This window comes from Colias philodice, chromosome 12, assembly GCF_061535455.1.
Source record: "Colias philodice isolate Cphi_HAF_F1 chromosome 12, ilColPhil1 Martin Lab GWU primary, whole genome shotgun sequence".
Lineage (NCBI taxonomy): Eukaryota > Metazoa > Arthropoda > Insecta > Lepidoptera > Pieridae > Colias > Colias philodice.
In genome coordinates, this window is record NC_143097.1 from 3332120 (window position 1) to 3344219 (window position 12100).

The following is a 12100-nucleotide window of genomic DNA, read 5'->3' on the forward strand; positions in this document are numbered from 1 at the left end:
TACACACTTGATATAATAATCATTAACATTTATGCATGGTTTAATTCATAATACTTCTCTTTTAAAGCGCCAAACTATGCATTGGGAAAATTTTATGATAAGAAAAGTAATAAAAATAGCCTTTAGACAACGAGACTTCAAAGAGGTTAATGTGTGCTCAATTTTTAATTTAATTAAATCTGCTGTATGTTATGCTGTGAAGTGTGAAATTTAAACTATTTACTTAAAATCTTATCAATTATTTTTGGACGTAATTTTTTTTTAAAAGTATTTTTTACGTGATCAGTGTATGCAAAACTACAAGTTCCTTCGCGCTTAGTATACCAATAGTGGGACACCCTGTATATTCTACGTTCCCTCAAGAATTTCGGGAAATCCTTTCTTAGAGGATGCCTACGTCCTAACATCTACCTGCATGCCAAATTTCAGCCCGATACGTCCAGTGGTTTGGGCTGTGCGTTGATCACTATATCAGTCACCTTTGAGTTTTATATATAATATAAATATCTTAGATGAATCCAACAACCCAAAAATCATTACAATTGGTTCAGCCATTCTTGAGTTATAAGTAGTCAGTAGTGTAACTAACACTTATTTTATTTACATATAGATTTACCTTTTAGTTATATCAATTATATGGAATGCTTTAAAACATTTCCATTTTGAATACATTATATATGTTGCTGGTCCCATTATCACCAGGGTTGAGTCAAGATACAAAATGAAGTTATATGTATGTAGACTATGAAACTCAGGTATCCTGTAGCCGCCTACTAGGAAAGAATTTTAGAAATTGATTGGGTATTTTTTTTAGATAAATCTGAACAAATAAAAATAATGTTTTCCTTCACATAAAAGTATGTATTTTGAATGGAATATCAAATTTCACTAATTCTTAAAGTAATTAGGGTTTTGAAACATATTTTAATACATAGCTTATTCAGATAAGAATTAATACAAAGGTAGATATGTAACAAATTAACAAGGTTTCACTTAGTTACCACTTTAACAATTTACTTTTTATTTACAGTGACATAACTACAATAAATGCAATATTGATCTCATGAAGTTTTTTGTAGACATTGATATCATATAACAATTGATATTCTGGAATATTTTTATGTCTTGACAAAACATATTGTAGGGTTATTTTATTTTTAAATTAGCTGTGCTTCACGGTTTCTCCCACATGGCTTTGCCCCTGTTAGTCTTAGCGTGATGATACATAGCCTATAGCCTTCCTGGGTAAATGGGCTATCTAGGACTGAAACAATTTTTCAAATCAGACCAGTTGTTCCTGAGATTAGCGCGTTTAAACAAACAAACAAACTCTTCAGCTTTTATAACTATAGGATAGATTTAAATTTTTCAACTTGGGTTGGTTTCAGTAGATAGGTATCCCTTATTTTTCTTTTAAGCTCTCAGTCCCCGGAATCACAGACACAATAGAAAATCTATTGTGTCGTGGCCCGATCGGGCCGCTCTGTGGTCAATGGGTTAATAAATAGCTGAGTGATCATATAACTTTCTGTTTGCAAAATGAATTTCAAATTGGTCCAGTAGTTTATAAGTTTGTTCACTTTTAGAATCACTGTAATATTTTTGTAACAATAATACCACATAGTAGTTATAACAGTTTGAACAGATCAGTGATATATTCACATAGGTATAAAATAATCACCATATCCTATGTCATCATCTTAAACTACGGGGACGAAATGGGAAGTGTTGACCATTATTATGTTATCAAACTAAGGTCCAACAACTATTTTTATCTCCACTTGACATTGAATGCTGGAGGATTGTGAGGTCAAATAAATCTTAGAAAGCTTTATCTTAGATACTATGAATGGTTTAATTTTTAAAGTCACCAAGCAATATCTTAAAAATAAATAACAATGGCTTAATTTAAATAAGTAATCAAAAAAGTTAATTATAGGATCAATTTTATCTGATGTAAAACTAGGTATAAGTAATACAATTTTTTATTAACTTTAAAAAATGGAACAGAACCTCAATTTGACTATAATATGGCACTCGAGATATCTTATTATGTTTATACCAAATTGGCTTATTATGTTTATAAAAAGTATTAGACGGTTTTAGAAGAAACAACAGTAATATATATTTAGGGCCGATTTTTCAATGCTTGGATAAAACTTATCTGTCCAATATGGTATTTCACGATAATATTAAAATGTCACGTAAACTGTCAAATACGGGCAATTAGAATACGTTTTTAAAATGGCAGTTTTATACATTATTCGACGAATAAATTTTATCCAAGCATTAAAAAATCGGCCCTTAGAAGAATAACACATGAGCTCTATAATTTCATTTTGCCAGTGGGTGAAACTGCATGGAAATGTTATTTAACTATTCATATTGTGGGATAAATAAATCTTCCCATGTTATGTTTCTTAAATAATAATAATTTCTCGTAAAGTAACCAAATGATTGGATATTATGTGATAGTAACACAAGGTCTCCCAGTATCTTATCACATTTTCTGTTTTGTTTTTATAATGTTTTGTTTGGTTTGATAATATGTAGCAGTGTTTGTACTGTGAGCTAATGTAAAGTATGTAAAATGCATGCTTTGGTTCTCAAAATCAGCTGTAAGTGCATTTTTACTGATTATCTTAATGTTTGTTTTTTGATAGTGTTATTTTGCATACAAAATTGCATTATTATGTCTTGGTTGGATATCAAATTATAAAGTAAAATGTAATGATAACAAAGTAAATGAATTAGTATTGCTTCCAAGAATAAATTGTAGGTAATAAACACTTATCTTATATATTTTGTGCTATTTTTATATTTTTATTATTTGCTTCAATACTTAGCGGATGTGACGTTGAATGTACTTATTGTACTACAAATAAATTTAGCACTAATTTGCTCTACAAAATATATCTATCATACTTTTCATACATGACAGTTTCAGAATTTTGTTTATCTTATATCTTTTTCAATATTTATCTTATTTATCAGTGATACATTTCCAATGAATTCCTATTTCTCAATTTGTTCTCAAATCCCAAAAGATAGCATTACTTACCTACATTTCAAAAGATCACATGAGTAAAATAAATTTCACATTGTTTAAAGATAGTAAACATTGGTAAATGATAACATATTTTTTTTGTATCTGTTTCTCTCATTAGTCTACTATCTACAAACAATAACAATTCACTATATCTCAAAAAATATGTATGTATATCCAATTAGTAGAGTTAATATTTTTATATAGTATATCATTTAAAATTAAAATGTATGAATACATTTTTTAACTTATTAAACATATGGTAAAAAGTTATAACTTATAATCTTGTAGTTTATAAATTTAATGAAGTTATTATGTTTTGTTCTGTATAAAATTTGAAAACATAAAAATCCATGTCTACTTCATAATTTTGAATGGATAAGATTCTATTCTAGATATATTTACCTATATTTAGGGTCCTTCATAGTATGAGGTCAACCACATTATATACTTAGATTTTATGAATCCTGTATGCGACATCCTCTTATTGGGTTTCTATAACAGGACATAACCTACTTGCAAGGGAAACCTCCCAAGTAATCTATTTCCCCTTTTCACTTAATATGAGGTAGAAGAATATTTATCAAAGTTTATCAAAAGCATTGTCAAAGATTATGAAAAGGTTACTTCATGTGCCAAAAGTGTAAGTCGTCCTATGCCTCATTTATGCTTATCTCACATTACGCTACCACAAGAGCGGAGCTCCAGTCGATACTCTAATGGCCTTAGACCCATTATTACGTCACTGGGTTGATGGTCTCGACGTGGTGGTATCTTATATGGTTGAGCCTGAATGCACCGGTTATCGCGAGGACCCAACAAGAGAAGGCTATTAGCACTGCGCCATACCCCAATTCCCTTAAACCCCCATGGATTACGTCAGTGACTTGATCATCTTGGTGGCATCTTACACGGTCGAGCCTGACTGCATCGGTCAGTGCATCGCGCTCGATAACCATCGTGCCGTGAAACAAACCATAACAATGCCGGCCATTTTAACATTTATGCGAGTTTCGTTGTTCCCGTTACCGCGCACTGGTTTTCTGCGAAATTGATTTCGTGATTGTGTCGCATGCTTATCTGTTGAGCACTTTTCGCTGGTCTCATTACGTTTATCTCTGTTCTGGTTAACTGTATCGTCGGTATATGCGATTCGGTTTTGCGAAATGCTAAAATTAAACCGCGTTTTGTTGATGACATATTTTAGTTTTTAGGCTTTCCGACTAAAACGTTTTGATAAATCATTTTGCTCACGAATAGTGTTTTCTGCGTGTAATTTGCTTTCTAGTTTTTGAAAAGGAGAGAGAAATAAGAATTGATAATAAATATATATCAGTATAATAAAATATAACATATCATAAAATAATATAGATCTATTGTTTATAATTCATTTTATGGATTTTTGGGTCAATAGGACTAAAGATGACCTGAATAAATTTGACACGTTTGTACACTCATTTGGCGCTTATAGGATTGTGAGGTGAATATTTATAAATATTGTATTTGTTGTTTTCTTTATGATCTTTTTCTACTAAAAATGAAACATTTTTGTATCTGTACAAAAGTCCTACAAATTTAAAAACCCATTGCACTCAAGACTACTTAGCGAAGTCACGAAGGAACACGTGCGTAGAATAATTCAAAGAATATTCTAATAAGTAGTAATAAGAAATGTTGAATATTACTTTTTCATACCTTTCATGATATGAATTATTAATAAATGAAATATATTTACTTATATATGAATGAAGTGTAGTGATCCTTAACATTGTGAATAACTTTTTAATTCGATGTGAGTACAGTATAATATGCTTTATAAAGATCTCAAATAAGTAAGTAATTAGGGATAATTAATAAGTCAACCTACATAGTAAGAAACGTATCAGGTGAACGGATTTACAAAATCTTCAATTCTTCTTTCAGTTATTGCATTGTAAGCATTTGGAAATTTAATTTCCTTCGTCATAATTCTTTAGAAGTGTTGATATTATGTAGCCGAGAGAGTATAAGGATTAAAAGCATCAACAGCAGGTTTTGCGTTTCAGTAATTATCGTACGGTGTCGATGAAAGTGGGGTATAAGGTCGGACGCTATTTGTATTGTGCTCGCCTCGTGGTGCCGGAAATCGGAGACGGCGTGAAGGAGACAATTAAGCCAGCGTTGAGCCCGGATTAACTGCTTTCCTAATATGCTATAATACAAGGCAATATACGTGGTCGTACTGTTATATCAGACCAACTGAATAGTGTAACATATTACATAATATGTTTGCACTTTGCACCATGCAAATAGTAGATAATAATGTGTGTTTTTCGCTCGATGTTCCACTCAAATTTTATTTTTAAAAAGAAATATATACTTTTTGCAGTTTTAGGTATAACTATTGTTGGTTTTAAATATTTTGTTATAAGTAGATAATGGTGCTATTAACTAGTCTCTGTGGGATACTGCCCTCAATATTTTCCTATTAGTTAATGAGCTGCAATTTAATGTTGCGAGTGTTAAATTGTGTTGGAAGTTTATGATCAATTTGTTTAAGTTAACCTTCGCAAAGTTTTCCTATATGAGCTTTTATACGTCGTGTATTCGTTTGAGGTCAACAAAAATCATAACAAAAACAAGTTAACTCTGCAATTGCCCATAAAAAGGCTTTTCTCATTTCGATCATTGATCTTTTGTAGAAAACAAAGAAAGGTTGGTTGATTTAAGATTCCGTTAACATATTATAGGTACCTAGCTCAGAAAATATTTGAATATATTCATCGTCTCGAATACTCGATAGGTGTTGAATAAATAAATAGAAAAGTTTCCACGTATAAATTTGGAACAAGTATCTGAATATAGAGATTAGGAAGTATCGCATTTTCCTTAAATTCTAAACTGAATTTTGACGTAAAAGGTAATACGAGCAAACATTGAACGTCAAACAAAATTTATGTCTTTGCGCCCAAATTGACTCATTTATTATAATAAATAATTATAGTTCATCCTTTGATCCCACGCACGCATAAAAAGGCTATTTAACAATCGATTTGACATCATTCATTCGTTCATTGTTATATTTACACTACAATATTGCGTACCTACTTATTAATCATATAGTAGGCGTAGACTAAGAAGCCCACAATTTTCTTCGACAAGGAAAATCTTTTCTCAGTAGTAATGGCTTGAAATGTTTGGAGACTTTTTTATTGTTTTCTCTTATCTGAAAATTAAGTGCGGCGTAAGTGCAGATTTCTTTCAAGATATTGGTGTCCAGGAGAGAACCGGCTTCCGCATGACGTGTTCAGTGTTCGACTAATGGCCCGCGCATCGTGTCAGTAACGTTTTTCGCGCCGTGCTAACAGGTGCACTCGTGCTCTTACGCTATTCTGTGCGCCTAGTACATTTCGCGATATCATAAACAAGAACTAAGTGACAAAGTTTCGTGTGTGTTTGTTTGTTTGTATTTCCAATACAGCCACCTTGAACGAATATCAACGATCAAACCGGTAAATTTCATTTTGTGATTTATAGCGTAAAGGGGCGATGAAGTGGGTTGTTAAAGCTCCGTCACGCTGGAACCCGCTTTAAAAAAAACCTTACTTTTTTTTCAGCCTATTTTACCTACAAACGATGCTAATAAATGTAGTATAGGTCAATTTTTTGTAGTCTTATTAGTTACTTAGAAAACATTATTGATATCGTTCGAAGTAAAAAATATAAATAATAGCGTGTTGATTAGTTTTGGAATGGGTTCCAAATTGATTGTAGTTTATTGTAGTGGCAAGAAAATTCTTTATTTGCGTTGTTTTATCTCAAATTATTGCAAGAAGGTCACAATAACAAGATTTAAAAAAATAAATAACACTTGTTCAAAAACTACAAACGATGCCAATAAATGTAGTATAGGTCAATTTTTTGTAGTCTTATTAGTTACTTAGAAAACATCATTGATATCGTTCGAAGTAAAAAATATAAATAATAGCGTGTTGATTAGTTTTGGAATGGGTTCCAAATTGATTGTAGTTTATTGTAGTGGCAAGAAAATTCTTTATTTGCGTTGTTTTATCTCAAATTATTGCAAGAAGGTCACAATAACAAGATTTAAAAAAATAAATAACACTTGTTCAAAAACTACAAACGATGCCAATAAATGTAGTATAGGTCAATTTTTTGTAGTCTTATTAGTTACTTAGAAAACATCATTGATATCGTTCGAAGTAAAAAATATAAATAATAGCGTGTTGATTAGTTTTGGAATGGGTTCCAAATTGATTGTAGTTTATTGTAGTGGCAAGAAAATTCTTTATTTGCGTTGTTTTATCTCAAATTATTGCAAGAAGGTCACAATAACGAGATTTAAAAAAATAAATAACACTTGTTCAAAAACTACAAACGCTCTTTAAAAAAAACCTTGCTTTTTTTCAGCCTATTTTACCTACAAACGATGCTAATAAATGTATTATAGGTCAATTTTTTGTAGTCTTATTAGTTACTTAGAAAACATCATTGATATCGTTCGAAGTAAAAAATATAAATAATAGCGTGTTGATTAGTTTTGGAATGGGTTCCAAATTGATTGTAGTTTATTGTAGTGGCAAGAAAATTCTTTATTTGCGTTGTTTTATCTCAAATTATTGCAAGAAGGTCACAATAACAAGATTTAAAAAAATAAATAACACTTGTTCAAAAACTACAAACGATGCCAATAAATGTAGTATAGGTCAATTTTTTGTAGTCTTATTAGTTACTTAGAAAACATCATTGATATCGTTCGAAGTAAAAAATATAAATAATAGCGTGTTGATTAGTTTTGGAATGGGTTCCAAATTGATTGTAGTTTATTGTAGTGGCAAGAAAATTCTTTATTTGCGTTGTTTTATCTCAAATTATTGCAAGAAGGTCACAATAACAAGATTTTAAAAAATAAATAACACTTGTTCAAAAACTACAAACGATGCCAATAAATGTAGTATAGGTCAATTTTTTGTAGTCTTATTAGTTACTTAGAAAACATCATTGATATCGTTCGAAGTAAAAAATATAAATAATAGCGTGTTGATTAGTTTTTCATTTTATGTGTACCTACCGCGTCAAAGCTATATCACACTTTACAATCTTAATACAGTAGCACCTCTATAAGTCGAATATCAAGGGAGACGCCAAAAAATTCGAGTTATAGAGTTTTCAACTTATGGAGGATTTCGACTTAGGCGGATTTTGATTCGACATAAAGAGTTTGAGTTTTATTCTTATAAATTTTGAGTTAGAGAGGTAAAGTACATTAAAATTCAACTTGCAGAGGTGACAAACATGTTTTTATTGATTACAAATCAACATTATTTCAAATCAGTTTAAAATAAAAAATATGGCATTAAATAAAGTCAGTATTTATTTATTTTTTGCTTTAGATAATTTGGTTGTTCTCTAGCATTGTCTAATCTATAAAGAGCAGAAAATTCTTCTTCTTCTGATGGATAAATTTATTATCGTATACTCCTAAAATTTTTTCTAAGAAACAATAGTGTACTTGCACTGTCGGCAAGTTGTTAAAGTCGGTAACTTATTTTTGTTCGAACAAAAGATGTAATAAATTCCATATGATCAAGTTATAATTTATAAAGGTTGTAAAATAAAACGTCGCTATGTTCGAGATACAGAGGTCAAATTTAATTTTTCGAGTTAAAGAGTGAAAATATGTACCAAAATGGCTTGAAAGGACTCGGTGATAATTTCGACTAACAGAGGGTCAAGATTTCAAGTAACGGAGGTTTTCGGGTTTGAAGGGAAGGGAACAAAGCATTTTTTCGAGATTTGGAGGTTTATAGCTCCGTCACGCTGGAACCCGCTTTAAAAAAACCTTACTTTTTTTCAGCCTATTTTACCTACAAACGATGCTAATAAATGTAGTATAGGTCAATTTTTTGTAGTCTTATTAGTTACTTAGAAAACATCATTGATATCGTTCGAAGTAAAAAATATAAATAATAGCGTGTTGATTTAAAAAAATCTGTTGATTTAAAAAAACGAGATTTAAAAAAATAAATAACACTTGTTCAAAAACTACAAACGCTCTTTAAAAAAAACCTTGCTTTTTTTCAGCCTATTTTACCTACAAACGATGCTAATAAATGTATTATAGGTCAATTTTTTGTAGTCTTATTAGTTACTTAGAAAACATCATTGATATCGTTCGAAGTAAAAAATATAAATAATAGCGTGTTGATTAGTTTTGGAATGGGTTCCAAATTGATTGTAGTTTATTGTAGTGGCAAGAAAATTCTTTATTTGCGTTGTTTTATCTCAAATTATTGCAAGAAGGTCACAATAACAAGATTTAAAAAAATAAATAACACTTGTTCAAAAACTACAAACGATGCCAATAAATGTAGTATAGGTCAATTTTTTGTAGTCTTATTAGTTACTTAGAAAACATCATTGATATCGTTCGAAGTAAAAAATATAAATAATAGCGTGTTGATTAGTTTTGGAATGGGTTCCAAATTGATTGTAGTTTATTGTAGTGGCAAGAAAATTCTTTATTTGCGTTGTTTTATCTCAAATTATTGCAAGAAGGTCACAATAACAAGATTTTAAAAAATAAATAACACTTGTTCAAAAACTACAAACGATGCCAATAAATGTAGTATAGGTCAATTTTTTGTAGTCTTATTAGTTACTTAGAAAACATCATTGATATCGTTCGAAGTAAAAAATATAAATTATAGCGTGTTGATTAGTTTTGGAATGGGTTCCAAATTGATTGTAGTTTATCCACGGATTGTTTATTGGCACACTTAACTTAAAATCTGGATCACATTTTCGATCGAAAATCTGCAGATATTAGATTGGATTGAATATTAATTTCGGCCGTAAGTAACTAATAAGACTACAACAAATTGACCTATACTACATTCATCAGCATCGTTTGTAGATAAAAATAAATAAAAAAGAAATATTTTTTTGCTCTTGAATCACTATAAACGCAGTATAAGGCTTTCGATGAACCAATTTTTAGTCTTCAAAAAGCTCTACAGTTTATAAAATCGTTTGTAGTATACGATTCTTCAACTGTATCGTAGCTGTTGTTAAAAATACTAACAATTACTCTCTGATTATTGATTAACAATTTTCAATTATCAAAAAGTTTTACACTTTCAGAAATTATAATTAAAAATTCAACTCATTTGCAGCTCAAGTTTTCAATACTTACGAAAGTCCGTGTATAGTTGGCTGTCATTATTTTTTAATACGAAAAACAGCACATACTTGTAAGTTCAACGATTTTGAATTTATATTTTGAGGTATAATCGATGCTACATTTACTGTATGCACTATAGTAACTGTAAACTTGTGTACGCACGCTTATATTTAATCGGTAATGTCCATATACATATAAAGGTATGCTGTCGGAAGACAAACTGTGAAACTACGAACGATTTCTTTTTCTGTTTTCTAACGTCTTAAAATGTATCACTCTATCAAACACTAAGTAGATTTATTCATTCGCACTTATAATCAGTAATAAGCAAGACATACAAATATAAAGGTACTGTGACAATTGTTCATATCGTTTGTAGTTTTTATGCCAGTGTCATTTTATTATACCACTACAATTTGGCTAGTTTTATCTGATTTTTCTTGAAGTTATTTTAGAGGATAAATTATTTTACCAGCACTACAATAAACGATATATGACAATATTAATTCCAATTTTTTTTTCGTTTCGGATGGAATTTATCCATTATTTCATTTTAATTACTTTTGTCGTCTCAGCAGTTTCGGATTATTAAGTGACTTTGTAACATTGAACAGCAAACTACTGAACATTAAAGATAGCCAACTCTTTTTTTTTAACATATATCATGTGCAATTTAATGTACACTAAATTACGAAACTCCCACACGCATACACAAACACGCACGTGTGCGAAGATGTATGTATGAGCATGAATATTTTTTTTTTCTAAAACTACAAACGACACGAAATCCAAGGCTCATAATTGTTTTGAATATATTAACTTATTGAACACTAAATTTTTTGTTTTTTATTGCTTACAGGGGTTCAGCAGCCACTACAAACATATGAGTTTAGCTACAATCAACTACATTGTTTGTAGTTTTTGAACAAGTGTTATTTATTTTTTTAAATCTCGTTATTGTGACCTTCTTGCAATAATTTGAGATGAAACAACGCAAATAAAAAATTTTCTTGCCACTACAATAAACTACAATCAATTTGGAACCCATTCCAAAACTAATCAACACGCTATTATTTATATTTTTTACTTCGAACGATATCAATGATGTTTTCTAAGTAACTAATAAGACTACAAAAAATTGACCTATACTACATTTATTGGCATCGTTTGTAGTTTTTGAACAAGTGTTATTTATTTTTTTAAATCTTGTTATTGTGACCTTCTTGCAATAATTTGAGATAAAACAACGCAAATAAAGAATTTTCTTGCCACTACAATAAACTACAATCAATTTGGAACCCATTCCAAAACTAATCAACACGCTATTATTTATATTTTTTACTTCGAACGATATCAATGATGTTTTCTAAGTAACTAATAAGACTACAAAAAATTGACCTATACTACATTTATTGGCATCGTTTGTAGTTTTTGAACAAGTGTTATTTATTTTTTTAAATCTTGTTATTGTGACCTTCTTGCAATAATTTGAGATAAAACAACGCAAATAAAGAATTTTCTTGCCACTACAATAAACTACAATCAATTTGGAACCCATTCCAAAACTAATCAACACGCTATTATTTATATTTTTTACTTCGAACGATATCAATGATGTTTTCTAAGTAACTAATAAGACTACAAAAAATTGACCTATACTACATTTATTAGCATCGTTTGTAGGTAAAATAGGCTGAAAAAAAGTAAGGTTTTTTTAAAGCGGGTTCCAGCGTGACGGAGCTGGTTGTTAATGCAATTTTTATCTGCGACACCGATAAATTGCAAACGATTTGAATCGATTAGTATAATCGAGAGAAAGCTAAAGCTGCTGAATCAGGTAAAACGAGATATTTTACGCCCTTGTTTGGATA

General features: G+C 30.1%; 2 protein-coding genes across 4 annotated transcripts in view; both read left to right on the plus strand.

The window, feature by feature from the left end:
* Positions 1 to 12100, plus strand: part of iPLA2-VIA (calcium-independent phospholipase A2 VIA) — a 217244-nt gene that overhangs the window by 165281 nt on the left and 39863 nt on the right. The gene's annotated exons all lie outside the window — the stretch shown is intronic.
* Positions 6374 to 12100, plus strand: part of LOC149483860 (uncharacterized) — a 167890-nt gene continuing 162163 nt past the window's right edge. For all 3 annotated transcript variants that reach the window (XM_089701316.1, XM_089701317.1, XM_089701318.1), the window contains exon 1: positions 6374 to 6537. The gene's annotated coding sequence lies outside the window, so the exon portion shown is untranslated. The remainder of the gene's footprint in view (positions 6538 to 12100) is intronic.